General features: G+C 37.3%; 1 protein-coding gene across 2 annotated transcripts in view; it reads right to left on the bottom strand.

The window, feature by feature from the left end:
• Positions 1–14,096, bottom strand: part of tet2 (tet methylcytosine dioxygenase 2) — a 56,923-nt gene that overhangs the window by 21,092 nt on the left and 21,735 nt on the right. The gene's annotated exons all lie outside the window — the stretch shown is intronic.

Here is a 14,096-nt window from a genome sequence, read left to right as displayed (position 1 = left end):
GATGTAGTATTAGTACTCTATAGAAGCAGTATGGGTGTAGTACTAGTACTCTATAGGAGTACGGATGGGGTTATGTATCACAAAAGTTTGGCCATCAACCTCATTCTGTCAGTAAGAGTATTAAAGACGGGTGCTGGCTGGGTCTTCCAGCATGACAATGACTCGAATTACACACAGCCAAAGCAAATAATGAGATCAAAAAAAGAGCTGAAACTCTACGCTGCTCTGAATCCTGAAAGATCAGGAGAAGATCTGTATGGAGGATTGGGTGTACAAACTTGGCCTAAAACATCAGGAATCATCTGACCTCTATAACCGCAAACAAAGCTTTTATTATCAAATATTAATTCTCTATTGTATCAAATACTTGTTTCATGCAATTAAAAAAGGAAATTAATTATTTCAACTCTATGCATTTTTAGTTTTTAGATTCAGTCTCTCAGTTAAAGTGAACGTATGATTAAATTTACAGATCTCTCTATTACTTATAGGTGATCACATGACCGAGTATTCTTCAGTCTGGAGTAAAGTTCTAATTTAATACAGTTCTAATATTTAACACACGTGAAATATTCCTTTCTATCATCTCCAGAACAGAATTCCCAGTAAAATCCCACTATAATCCAACTACATTCCCACTATGTTTTCTGTATATTCCCAATACATTCCCAGTATACTCCGAGTCCGCTCCACAGTTTCCCTCCAGCCCAGCAGCTTCCAGACTGGGATCCGCCCACAGCCAAAAACAAAACATCTCACAGAGTGAAGATAACAAAGGACCCAGCTGAGTCACACACACACACTATATACACACACACACACTATACACAGCATACACACCATTATACACACTATACACACAATATAAACACTATACCACACACACATATATACACTAAACACACACACACACTATATACACACACACACACTATACACACACACACACACTATACACACACACACTAAACACACACACACACTATACACAGCATACACACCATTATACACACTATACACACAATATAAACACTATACTACACACACATATATACACTAAACACACACACACACTATATACACACACACACACTATACACACACTATACACAGCATACACACCATTATACACACTATACACACAATATAAACACTATACTACACACACATATATACACTAAACACACACACACTATACACACACACACACACTATACACACACACACACACACACTATACACACACACACTATACACACACACACACACACTATACACACACACACTATACACACACTATACACAGCATACACACCATTATACACACTATACACACAATATAAACACTATACAACACACATATATACACTAAACACACACACACACTATACACAGCATACACACCATTATACACACTATACACACAATATAAACACTATACTACACACACATATATACACTAAACACACACACACTATACACACACACACTATACACACACACACACACACTATACACACACACACTATACACACACACACACACTATACACACACTATACACAGCATACACACCATTATACACACTATACACACAATATAAACACTATACTACACACACATATATACACTAAACACACACACACTATACACACACACACTATACACACACACACACACACACTATACACACACACACTATACACACACACACACACTATACACACACTATACACAGCATACACACCATTATACACACTATACACACAATATAAACACTATACTACACACACATATATACACTAAACACACACACACAGGATATTTATATTCAGTTCTGGACACATTCCATTAAATTCAGATTATAGAAACACATCATTAAACTCTGATACACTCTATATCACTAAATCAGTGCTCAACAACTCTACTCATCATACACTACACTATACTATACTATACTACACTACACTATACTACACTATACTACACTACACTACACTACACTATACTATACTACACTACACCATACTACACTATACTACACTATACTACACTACACTATACTATACTACACTATACTACACTATACTACACTACACTATACTATACTACACTATACTACACTATACTACACTATACTACACTACACTACACTACACTATACTATACTACACTATACTACACTACACTATACTATACTACACTACACTATACTATACTACACTATACTACACTACACTATACTATACTACACTATACTACACTACACTATACTACACCACACCATACTACACTACACCATACTACACTACACCATACTACACTATACTACACTACACTATACTACACTACACTATACTACACCACACTACACTGTACTACACTGTACTACACTATACTACACTATACTACACTACACTACACTGTACTACACTACACTACACTATGCTACACCATACTACACAACACTATACTACACTACACTATACTATACTACACTATACTACACTACACTATACCATACTACACTATACTACACTACACCATACTACACTATACTACACTGCACTACACTATACTACACTACACTATACCATACTACACTATACTACACTACACCATACTACACTATACTACACTATACTACACTACAATACACTACACTACTCTATACAACTCTATACAACTCTATACAACTCTACACAACATCATTACACACCACTATACAACTCTACTCACCATCATTACACTACACTATACTACACTGTTACTTTACACAACTCTATAAATACTCTACATGCTCTATAACCCACATTCCTTGTTTTTTTATAGTTATCTCAACAACTTCCTGTACCCACCCACTGACACGCCCCCTAAACCACCCTGCACATAAACACTGTCTACCTGTAATTAACTCTATATACCAGTAGAATACTATATAATATTACATTACTATATAACATTAGAATACTATATAACAGTAGAATTCTATAAAGTAGAATACTGTAAAACAGTAGAATACTATATAACAGTAGAATACTATATAAAAGTAGAATACTATATAACAGTAGAATATTATATAAAAGTAGAATACTGTAAAACAGTAGAATACTATATAATATTAGATTACTATATTACATTAGAATATTATAAATCATAAGAATACTGTATAACAGTAGAATACTATATAACAGTAGAATACTGTATAACAGTAGAATACTATATAACAGTAGAATACTGTATAACAGTAGCGTGTGATGATTAGAGGTGTGTAAGGTGTGATGAGTGCAGTACAGGGTTGAGTACAGTGTTTGGGGTCAGTGAGTGTACGCTGGTATTTATAGCCGCTGACTGGCTAACAGCTCCTGAGCCCGAGGGGGCGGGGCTTAGTGTGTCGGGTCAGTAGAGGCTGTAGAGGGTCAGTCACTCTGCAGAACTAAACCACAGACACAGATAAACACATCTAAACACAGTTAAACACAGCCAAACACAGCCAAACACAGCTCAACACAGCTCAACACAGCTCAACACAGCTAAACACAGACAAACACAGCTAAACACAGTCAAACACAGTCAAACACAGCTAAACACAGCCAAACACAGCTAAACACAGTCAAACACAGCTAAACACAGCTAAACACAGCCAAACACAGCTCAACACAGCTAAACACAGACAAACACAGCTCAACACAGACAAACACATACAAACACAGCTAAACACAGACAAACACAGCTAAACACAGTCAAACATCAAACACAGCTAAACACAGCCAAACACAGCCAAACACAGCTCAACACAGCTAAACACAGTTAAACACATCTAAACACAGACAAACATAGCTAAACACAGCCAAACACAGCTCAACACAGCTAAACACAGACAAACACAGCTAAACACAGCTAAACACAGTCAAACACAGCTAAACATAGATAAACACAAACACAGCTAAACATAGTTAAACACAGTCAAACACAGCTAAACACAAACACAGCTAAACATAGTTAAACACAAACACAGCTAAACACAGCCAAACACAGCCAACTGTCAGTGATATTATAACCTAGTGGAAGAGACATAGTGCACAGAGTTCACCAACTTTCTGCAGAGTCACTAATCACTAATCACTACACACCTCCAAACCTTATGTAGCTTCAGAGTTCTGTGAGTCTGGGTTAGTGGTTGCCAGAAGAACAGTACTTATCTGACTGCATTGTGCCAAATTACTGTGAGTAAAGTTTGGTAGAGGAGGAGTCCTGACCCCAACCTGATAAAACACCTCTAAGATGACTAACATCACAACTGGTGAAAAATTCCCATAAACACAATAAACACACTACTAAACCTGGTGTAAAGCCTTTGCAGAGGAGCTGAAGCTGTTATAGCTGTAAAGGGTGGAATCAAATAATATTAAACTCTAAAAATTTACTTTTACACAAACAAACTGTACTTGATTTGTTTTCTACATTACAGATTAATATGTTTATTTGATTTTTATTTTTTTATCCCATTTTCTCCCCAATTTACACGGCCAATTACCCAACCCACTCATTAGGACTCCCCCTATCACTAGTGATGCTCCAACACACCAGGAGGGTGAAGACTAACACATGCTTCCTCTGATACATGTGAAGTCAGACTCCGCCTCTTTTTGAACTGCTGCTGATGCTTTAGCATTGCCGAGTAGCATCACAATGCTAACGCTCGGAGGAAAGCGCAGTGACTCGGTTCTGATACATCAGCTCACAGACGCAGCCTTGTGCTGATCCACATCACCCTACGAGTGATGAGGGGAAAGAGAGAGCACCATCTACTGTACTGTACCCACCCAGAGAGAAACAGCAAGACCTACTGTGCTCTCTCAGGACTCCGGCAGCTGATGGCAAGCTGCATGACCGGGATTCAAACCAGCGATCTCCTGATTATAGTGGCAGTACTTTATACCACTTACAGACTAATATTAAACATATCTACAGTATAAAGTATTATATAAACTATAATATTAAAATGTGCCGCTGTGTGTAACAGGTCATGTAGTCCAGCTGCTGTTAGAGGGCACGGGGTGAGGAGTGTGTGAAGTGTGTGTAATAAATCTGCTGTGTTTGGGTTTGAGTGGAGCTGAGTTTTCTGAAGTGTGAGTTTCCTCTGCTGCAGGCGGCGAGTGTGTGTGTGTTAAGAGTGTGTGTGTAATGGAGCCACGCTGCAGAACCCTAAATTATTCTGAATGAATGAATTACTACTATACTACAGTTCTACACAGTACTGTAACAATAATTACATCATAAACTTATTTATTGTACAATAAATGTTCCTGATCTCAGTAATATGTGATAATGATGATATTGGTCTATTTATGTGTTTATTTCTGTTTGTTGACATACAGCTGAAAAAATTAAGAGTTTCTGAATCAGTTTCTCTGATTTTACTATTTATAGGTTTATGTTTGAGTAAAATGAACATTGTTGTTTTATTCTATAAACTACAGACAACATTTCTCCCAAATTCCAAATAAAAATATTCTCATTTAGAGCATTTATTTACAGAAAATGAGAAATGACTGAAATAACAAAAAAGATGCAGAGCTTTCAGACCTCAAATAATACAAAGAAAACAAGTTCATATTCATAAAGTTTTAAGAGTTCAGAAATAATCAATATTTGGTGGAATAACCCTGGTTTTTAATCACAGTTTTAATTTCATGCATCTTGGCATCATGTTCTCCTCCACCAGTCTTACACACTGCTTTTGGATAACTTTATGCTGCTTTACTCCTGGTGCAAAAATTCAAGCAGTTCAGTTTGGTGGTTTGATGGTTTGTGATCATCCATCTTCCTCTTGATTATATTCCAGAGGTTTTTAATTTGATAAAATCAGAGAAACTCATCATTTTTAAGTGCTCTCTAATTATTTTCCAGAGCTGTGAATATATATGATATATAAGAAGGTATATAGATGGAATAACCCTGTTTCAGTACTGAATCCGTATAGCTGAGGGGCTGCAGTGTTAGCATGTCTTAGCCTATTTCTGCCTGTATGTTTAGCTCGGCTGTTCTCTGTGTGTGTGTGTTTGTGTAGTGTGTGTGTGTGTGTGTGTGCGGTGGCTCCTCCCCCGCTGTAAGTGGGTCAGGGAGCTGCTGTGCTTTAAATCCCTCTCAGAGCTCAGTTAGCATTAGCGCTGTTAGCGCTGCTCTATAGTAAATAACTCTCACGGGCATTACGGTTCTGTATCCGGTTCCACGAGATCCGGAGAACGTCTGTAAACAGAACTACACACACCGCAGCTGCAGCAACACGTTAGCATTATGCTAACTGCTAACTGCAGTCTGATCAGACTGTTTATTATTGTTCAGTATCTATAATAAACTGGGTTATGTGATTTCTGATGCTATAACGCTATAATAAGGCTGTGTCCCAATTACACAATAAATACTAATACTATAAGGTATATACAATACATCACTAAATATATCACAATATATATCTTATATATCTCATCCACTGCTGGAATTCAGTGTAAAAAAGGTTTTATTCCAAGTAGTTAATTCTGAAACTATATAAAAACAAACTGTTAGATTCACATTATAGAGAAAAAAATTAAAAATGACAAAAAATATCTATATCTATACATAAATATTTATATTTAGGATAAATCAATCATTACAGCAAATAAACCAAATAGTCTGGAATGTCCAAATCAATAACTAGTAATCAGATCAATAATCAGTAATCAGACAGTCATTCAGGCATGGTATCCTGGTGTAAAGGACAGCTACTGTTTTTAATTACATTAAATTATAAAAACATGATATGCGATATAGTTCTATTGATTTTATATCAATATAAACAGTATAAAAGGTTGGTGTTTGTAATCAGCATTGGTAGAGTTGATTACCGCTGAGTGATACTTTACATATATTTATGATAATATATCATATTTGATCATATTTTGACACCCAGACAAAATACTTATAGTATATCTATAGCTTTAGCTTCAGCAGATTCTGATATTCTAATGCTCTCTAATATATAATATAATTATATAGTATTACTGAATCCTATTGAATTTCTGCTGCTTCTGATCCAGTTAATCAGGTTTTTAATACTCTCTATAATAAAATCTACAGCTGAGTTATTTAAGCACTGATGATGATGATATATATTATATACTCTGTATGCGTATATATAATTTATCACTATACAATAAAATAGTGATATATTCTCCAGCTCTATATAGTATATATTTACTTCAATATTAATATTATAGTGTGGGTTTGACAGGTTATTACACTAAATATTAACATACTAATCTGTTTAGTATTAATAGAGAGTAATGAAGCACCAGTCTCCAGCAGTTTTATTCTTTTATTATTTTTTTCCTCCCTCTCTGTTTCCCATTGCATTGTGGGATAACAGCGCCCATCATTACCGCACTACAAATACTAAGTGTATATCATACTTTTATCATACACTTACTATACTACTATATTATATACTACTACAATACTTTACTATACTATACTACACTCTGCTATACTCAAATACACTGGTTAGTGTTAGTATTTAGTGCGTAACTGGGACTCACAGCTCTCTTTAAACACAAACTAAAGATAATACATACAGTAATATACAGTTAATACACATGACAAAAGTCATGGGACACATGCTAGTTCCTGTCCCATGACATGTGGCTTGTGTGTGAGTGTGTGTGTGTGTGTGTGTGCAGCTGCCTGCAGAACACAGAACAGAGCTGAGCAGCAACATGTGACACACCAACCGGCATCTGGCCCAACAATAGAGCCTGTGTGTGTGTGTGTGAGTATATATAAGTGTGTGTGTATGAGTGTGTGTGCACTGGAAGAGTTATATGTAGGTATATGTAAGTATATATCAGGGTCAGCTGGTGCACGGCTGGAAATCTGTATAAAAAGATCAGATTCCAGTAATTTTGGAGCTTTTCTATTGGTCAATTCATAATAGAACTGAATAAAAGAAAAATGACAAAAATACATAAATATTTAGGAAGGGAATCAGTGATAAATCAGTAATTATCAGTTATTGGTATATATTAAAGTATCTCAGAGTAAAGTACAGCTGATTTATTTAATTATGTTACAGTATGAAGAATATGAATGGAGATAGGAGGTTTTTCAGTGGTTTTTCACTGCCTGTCTGTCTGTCTATGTATCCATCCATACCTCCATCCTCTATCTGTCTGTGTGTCAGCGTCTATGTGTGTGTGTGTGTGTGTGTGTCACATAATCTCAGAGTAATATTTAAGCCATCTAACTCAGAAATTCACTGATTTTTAATGAATGTTTCTGTTCCACCTTAAATTCAGCAGAAGCTACAGGCTATTTAAGGTGGAATTGCAGATTAATGCTGTAAGAAAAGCCGAGACGGACCTCAGCAGTGGTTAAAAAAGGGTTAAAATCATGAAAAAAAAAATTAAAGCGTAATTAATTATATACAGTCAGATACAGTGCGTGAAGTTATATATGTTATATAGTCTGTTAAACACAGTCAGTTATATACAGTATAAAATAATGATGTAATATTCCCATCACTGAAACTAAAACCAGAAACTCCTCAGATTAAAAAACTAAAGTGAAACTCGAGATAAAGAGTCTCTTTTCCGGTTTTAGAGAAAGTGAAAATACATATACTGAACCAAAATATATCATAACTAGGAGTGTACCATATCGTATCGTACGCAATAATATCTCCAACATTTCTTTTATATAGTGAACGATACTAATATTATACCCTGAAATATGGCACCATATCACCCACCCCTAATTATCATATCGGAGTTCTACTTTCTTACTGTTTTTATTAAAATAAAAATTCACACTGTTCTCATTTCCCATTATATATCTACTAGAGACAGATTATATCTGTACAGTATCATTTATTTTACTTTAATCCTGGATATATGGAGATATATGGAGTGTATTATTATTTTTATTATTGTTGGTATCATTCTGTTACAAATCTGATAAAATTCTTGTATGTTTTAATATCTCAGTTAGGGGTGTGCCATATCATATCATATCATATCATATCAGATGCAGTAATAAAATGTCATTTTTGTTGCAGTAGTGTATTCTTGATTTTTTTTCTGCCCACCTCTAGTCATAACACAGACTGAACTAAATACCCTGAAATCCAAATCAATAATCAGATCAATAATCACGTACAGATCAGGATGACTAAACAGTGTCCAGTGTTTTCCTATTATTATATACTAGATTAAAAAACACGGTACCACTTTAAAATAAGACTACCTTTATAAAGGGTTTATAAATGGTTTACAATGTGTTTATTAATGGTTACTAATTAGGTTGTAAATGCCTTATAAATCATTAATAATCAGTTATAACACATACGTAGAAAGGGCAACAATGACCTGTTGTTTGGCAAATAGTGAACTATATCACACAGTATGTGTTATAACTGATTATTGATGATTTTAAGGCATTTACAACCTAATTAGTAACTGTTAATAAACTAATTGTAAACCATTTATAAACCCTTTATAAAGGTAGTCTTATTTTAAAGTGTCACCAAAAACACTCTTAGCTTCAGTGCTAATTGTTGGGGTAATTGCTTCTGTTATAGTTAGCTACATTAGCCCCATAGCTCCAGAAGCTAATGCTAATATTATATTAAACTGGTGTTGATCTGATCTTGTGTTCTGATCTGATCTTCTGACTGAACGGTTCTCCGGCGGTTCTGGAGAGACGCTGGGCTCTAGATTAGTTGCTGTTTGTAATTTTAGCCCCGCTGACCCACCAGAACCCCCTCAGAACCCCTCAGTACCGGGGGGCGCCGGGGTTTGTGGGTAATGGGATCCAGATGTGGTTCTGCTGCAGCTCGTTAAAGATCATCAGAGCGACTCGACCGGTTCTGATATCAACCCGAGTCCGGTTAAAACGATTGTCTGACAGCACAGCCCATCACTTCTTTAGCTTAGCACTAAAGCTAGGAGGCTAACATTGCTAACAGGTAATAAAAACTTATACTCCACAAATTAGCATGATGCTAACTGCAGGCCTGAATTATCACACACAAACCAACCAATCACACTTCTCCTCAGAACCAGCCTCTTTACTCCACTCGGTATGAGGAGAATGTGAAATGACAAGCAGTTAGCAAGATGCTAATTTTTGGGGTATAAACTTCTATAACTTGTCAGATACATTAGCTTTAAAACTGTGATGCTAATGGGTGGTGTGTGCTTTTTTCTATACATTGTTATCTACTTTAGCTTAATAGCTCCAGTGCTAACTGGTGAGCTAATGGCTTCTATTGCTTGTTAGCTACATTAGCTTAATAGCGCCAGTGCTAACTGGTGAGCTAATGGCTTCTATTGCTTGTTAGCTACATTAGCTTAATAGCGCCAGTGCTAATTAATTGGGTCAAAGCTTTCATTACTTGTTAGTTTCATTAGCTGCAAAGCTTTGATGCTAACTGGTGCAGAATACGCTTTTATTACTTCTTAGTTACTTTAGTCTTAAAGCCCCAATGCTAATTGTTGGGGTAGCCTACAGTACCAGTCAAAAACACATTTTCTTTGTAATATTTGTTGTTTTTTAAGCATTATTTACTACATTGTTGATTAATATTAACTTAAAAAATTTAAAGGAACATATATAAGTCCCTATAACAAAAAGTGCCTGTATTGGGATGAGTTGCAGAGTTACCAGGAGCTCAGAACTTCTAGAACCCCTTTAATACAACTGGAGAACCATTCCAGGTTCTACCTTCACCAAAGCAAAAGGAGCTACTCAGACGAATCTAAAGTATAAAACATATTTTGCCTGGTTTAACACTTTGTTTACTTCATAATTGAATAATCATTTATTTATAGTAGCCATTAAAGTCTTAAATATTAATTTACAAAGGAAAAAAAATATTAAAATAAATAAAAAACATTTAATAAGAGGAGGTGTCTCAAAACTTCTAAATAGAACTGTATAAAATTCCAATACTAGTATTAGCATTTAGTTTTATAGCTCTCTTATACACACACACACACACACACACACACACACACAGCTTAAAAACTGTCCGTCAGTCTGGATAGTTCAGTGATGCCACACCCACCAGTCCCACTGCCCCCAACCACTTCCTGCTGCAATCGCCCACTTCCTCCCAAACCAGTTCAGCTGGAATTTACTAACACTACACACACTACACACACTCTACACACTCTACACACTCTACACACTCTACACACTCTACACACACACACACTCTACACACTCTACACGCAGTAAAACCTCTGCCCACATGTTGACGTCTCCCAACAGTCCAGGTTAAAGCAGTAGATCAGTGATCAGAGGTTCACGCCCCCTTTTACCCCAAATACATCCAGTAAATTCAGTAGTTTTCTCATCAGTACTGCATGAGTTCAGGACTTACAGAGAACTGAAATTATCTTAATCTCCTTCCCAAAGTTACAACAATTACAGAAAATAAGAGAGACATATACACTAAAAATACAACCAGGACACAGATACAGACACACACAGGACAACAGACACAAGACAATAATATAATAGTGACAAAGAGGAATTAAAGAGGAAACAACAGTACCAGTATAAACAGAACCCAAATGATAGTAGTGAAAATACAGAGGAATAAAAGTGAACAAGTGCATCAGTTCTTTAAAGTCTCAGTTCAGTTCCAGACCTGCAACACACACACACACTCACACACTACTGCAGCTCTGCCCTCAAAACCTGCAGCTAAAATACTGCAGATACAACATCAAACACCATCTGAAACCCTGTCCAATCAGCACTCACCCCGAATACATAATAAACAACCAGCGTTTAGTCAGAACCATCCAATCAAATCCCAGTCTAAACCCAAGACCTGCACACATCCAGACCGGGTCTAAACCCAGGACATGTTCACACTCAAGGTCCGACTTTGTAGTGAACACAGGTATAAACAGTTATAAACAGGTATAAACACACTGAATCTGAATTAAGAGCTGAAAGATCTGAACATGTTAAGCTGTAAAATGTGTGAGATTTGATTACAGTGTATAAATTGTCGAGTCAAACTTGGACACACTGAGTCAGCAGTGTTGAGTAACTGTTGAGTATGTGTGTGTGTAGTGTGTGTGTTATCTGTGGTTATCACTCTGGGCTTGGGGTCATCTGCTGGTGGTGTAACTCCTCTAACTGATCTCCCAGAGTGTGTGTGTTACTGATAGTAAGGCTGTGTGTGTGTGTGTGTATTGCAGGGCTGAGGGTCTCCTGCTAGACTATGATCGGGAGATTGCTGGTTTGAATCCTTGTCATGCAGCTGTCACGAGTCCTGAGAGAGCACAGTTGTCCTTGCTGTTTCTCTCTGGGTAGAGTACAGTACAGTAGATGGCGCTCTCTCTTTCTCCTCATCACTCCTAGGGTGATGTGGATCAGCACAAGGCTGCGTCTGTGAGCTGATGTATCAGAACCGAGTCGCTGCGCTTTCCTCCGAGCGTTAGCGCTGTGATGCTACTCGGCAATGCTACAGCATCAGCAGCAGTTCAAAAAGAGGCGGAGTACTGAAGGACTGAGAGTTTGTAACACCATATCAACCACCCCTGCTGCAGCCATAACCTGCAGACACTGCATAATGAAACCATCCACACTGTTTCTGTGGTATTTCAGGCCTCGGTTAAAGTGTGTGTGTGTATATATTGTGTGTGTAGAGTGTGTGTATATTGTGTGTGTGTGTGTGTGTGTGTGTGTAGAGTGTGTACAGCCCATGTCACACACAGGCTCTAATTGAGGAGTGTTTTGTGAACACACACACACTCAGCTCAGCACGCCGCCGCCGACACGGCAACCCCCATCCCCCACAATGCACTTTCCCCTCCTGCCTTTGTTACGAATCGCTCGATATATCAGACCTGACTGCACCGTAACCACGGCTACCACCGTAACCACGGCTACCACTTTATTATCCGCGCACTGCCATCTGCTCCCATCACTAATCTGAGAGGGGTCGAGTGGTCGCTGAGGGGTGGGGTTTATATATACATATACATATATACACACGTAAATATATATATATATATTCATATGTATATATATGCTATTGATATATAATATTGATATATAATATTTTAAAACAGAGAAACACAGCTTCAGTACAGGAAATCACACTGTACACACACTCCGACAAACAGCGAGACACTGCGGGACACTGCGGGACAACAGCAGGACAAAAACACCCAAACACACGAGAACCTTCCTGACTTGTCCTCGTGCTAGTAGTGATAGGAGGAACATTACTAACAGTGATCTCAGTGATCTGTGCAGAACATCCTGCAGATACATGTGTTGCTGCTTTCTCTCCTGCAGAACTTTCATTTTTCAGCAGGATAATGTTCACCCACACACAGCAAGGGTTTCCCAGGAACACAGTCTCCACCAGATTGCAGCACTTCCTTTTTACGTGGATCTCTGTAGAAACCGGTGCGGCCAAACTGTAGTTAAGGTGCGCAGCAGTGGACAAATATCTATTTTATTAAAGGCGAGGAGATGAAACTCAGAGATGTCCGTCCGGACGGGACTAAAATTACCGGAGGAGCACGGAGTTCAGAGAAAAACAGTAGATAATTCAGCCTGTAATTTTCTCAGAGGACGTCTGAGAAAAACACCTACATGATGGTTCTGGACGGGAATAAAATCACAGAGGATAAAAAAAACCCATAAAAGAGATCCAAAAATTTAACCCAGGACCCCGTGAGAAACTAGTCCCACCTGGATAAACGTTAATACTGTAATCACTCTAATATATTATCATTATATTCATACAGATAATCATTTATAAAGGTTCTGAGCAAACAAAGGAGAACAAAGGAATCAGATTATAAATCAGATATAAATATGACTTACTGTGATATAGCTGTAATAAACAGTGTATATACAGTACATTAAGCTCAGTGTGTGTGTGTGTGTATAGTGTGTGTGTGTGTGTGTGTGTGTGTGTGTGTGTGTGTGTATAGTGTGTGTGTGTGTGTGTGTGTGTGTGTGTGTATAGTGTGTGTGTGTGTATAGTGTGTGTGTGTGTATAGTGTGTGTGTGTGTGTGTGTGTA

The sequence above is a fragment of the Astyanax mexicanus genome, chromosome 7 (genome assembly GCF_023375975.1).
Source record: "Astyanax mexicanus isolate ESR-SI-001 chromosome 7, AstMex3_surface, whole genome shotgun sequence".
Classification (NCBI taxonomy): domain Eukaryota; kingdom Metazoa; phylum Chordata; class Actinopteri; order Characiformes; family Acestrorhamphidae; genus Astyanax; species Astyanax mexicanus.
The sequence above is the reverse complement of the archived record's forward strand: the minus strand, read 5'-3'. Positions and strand labels throughout refer to the sequence as shown.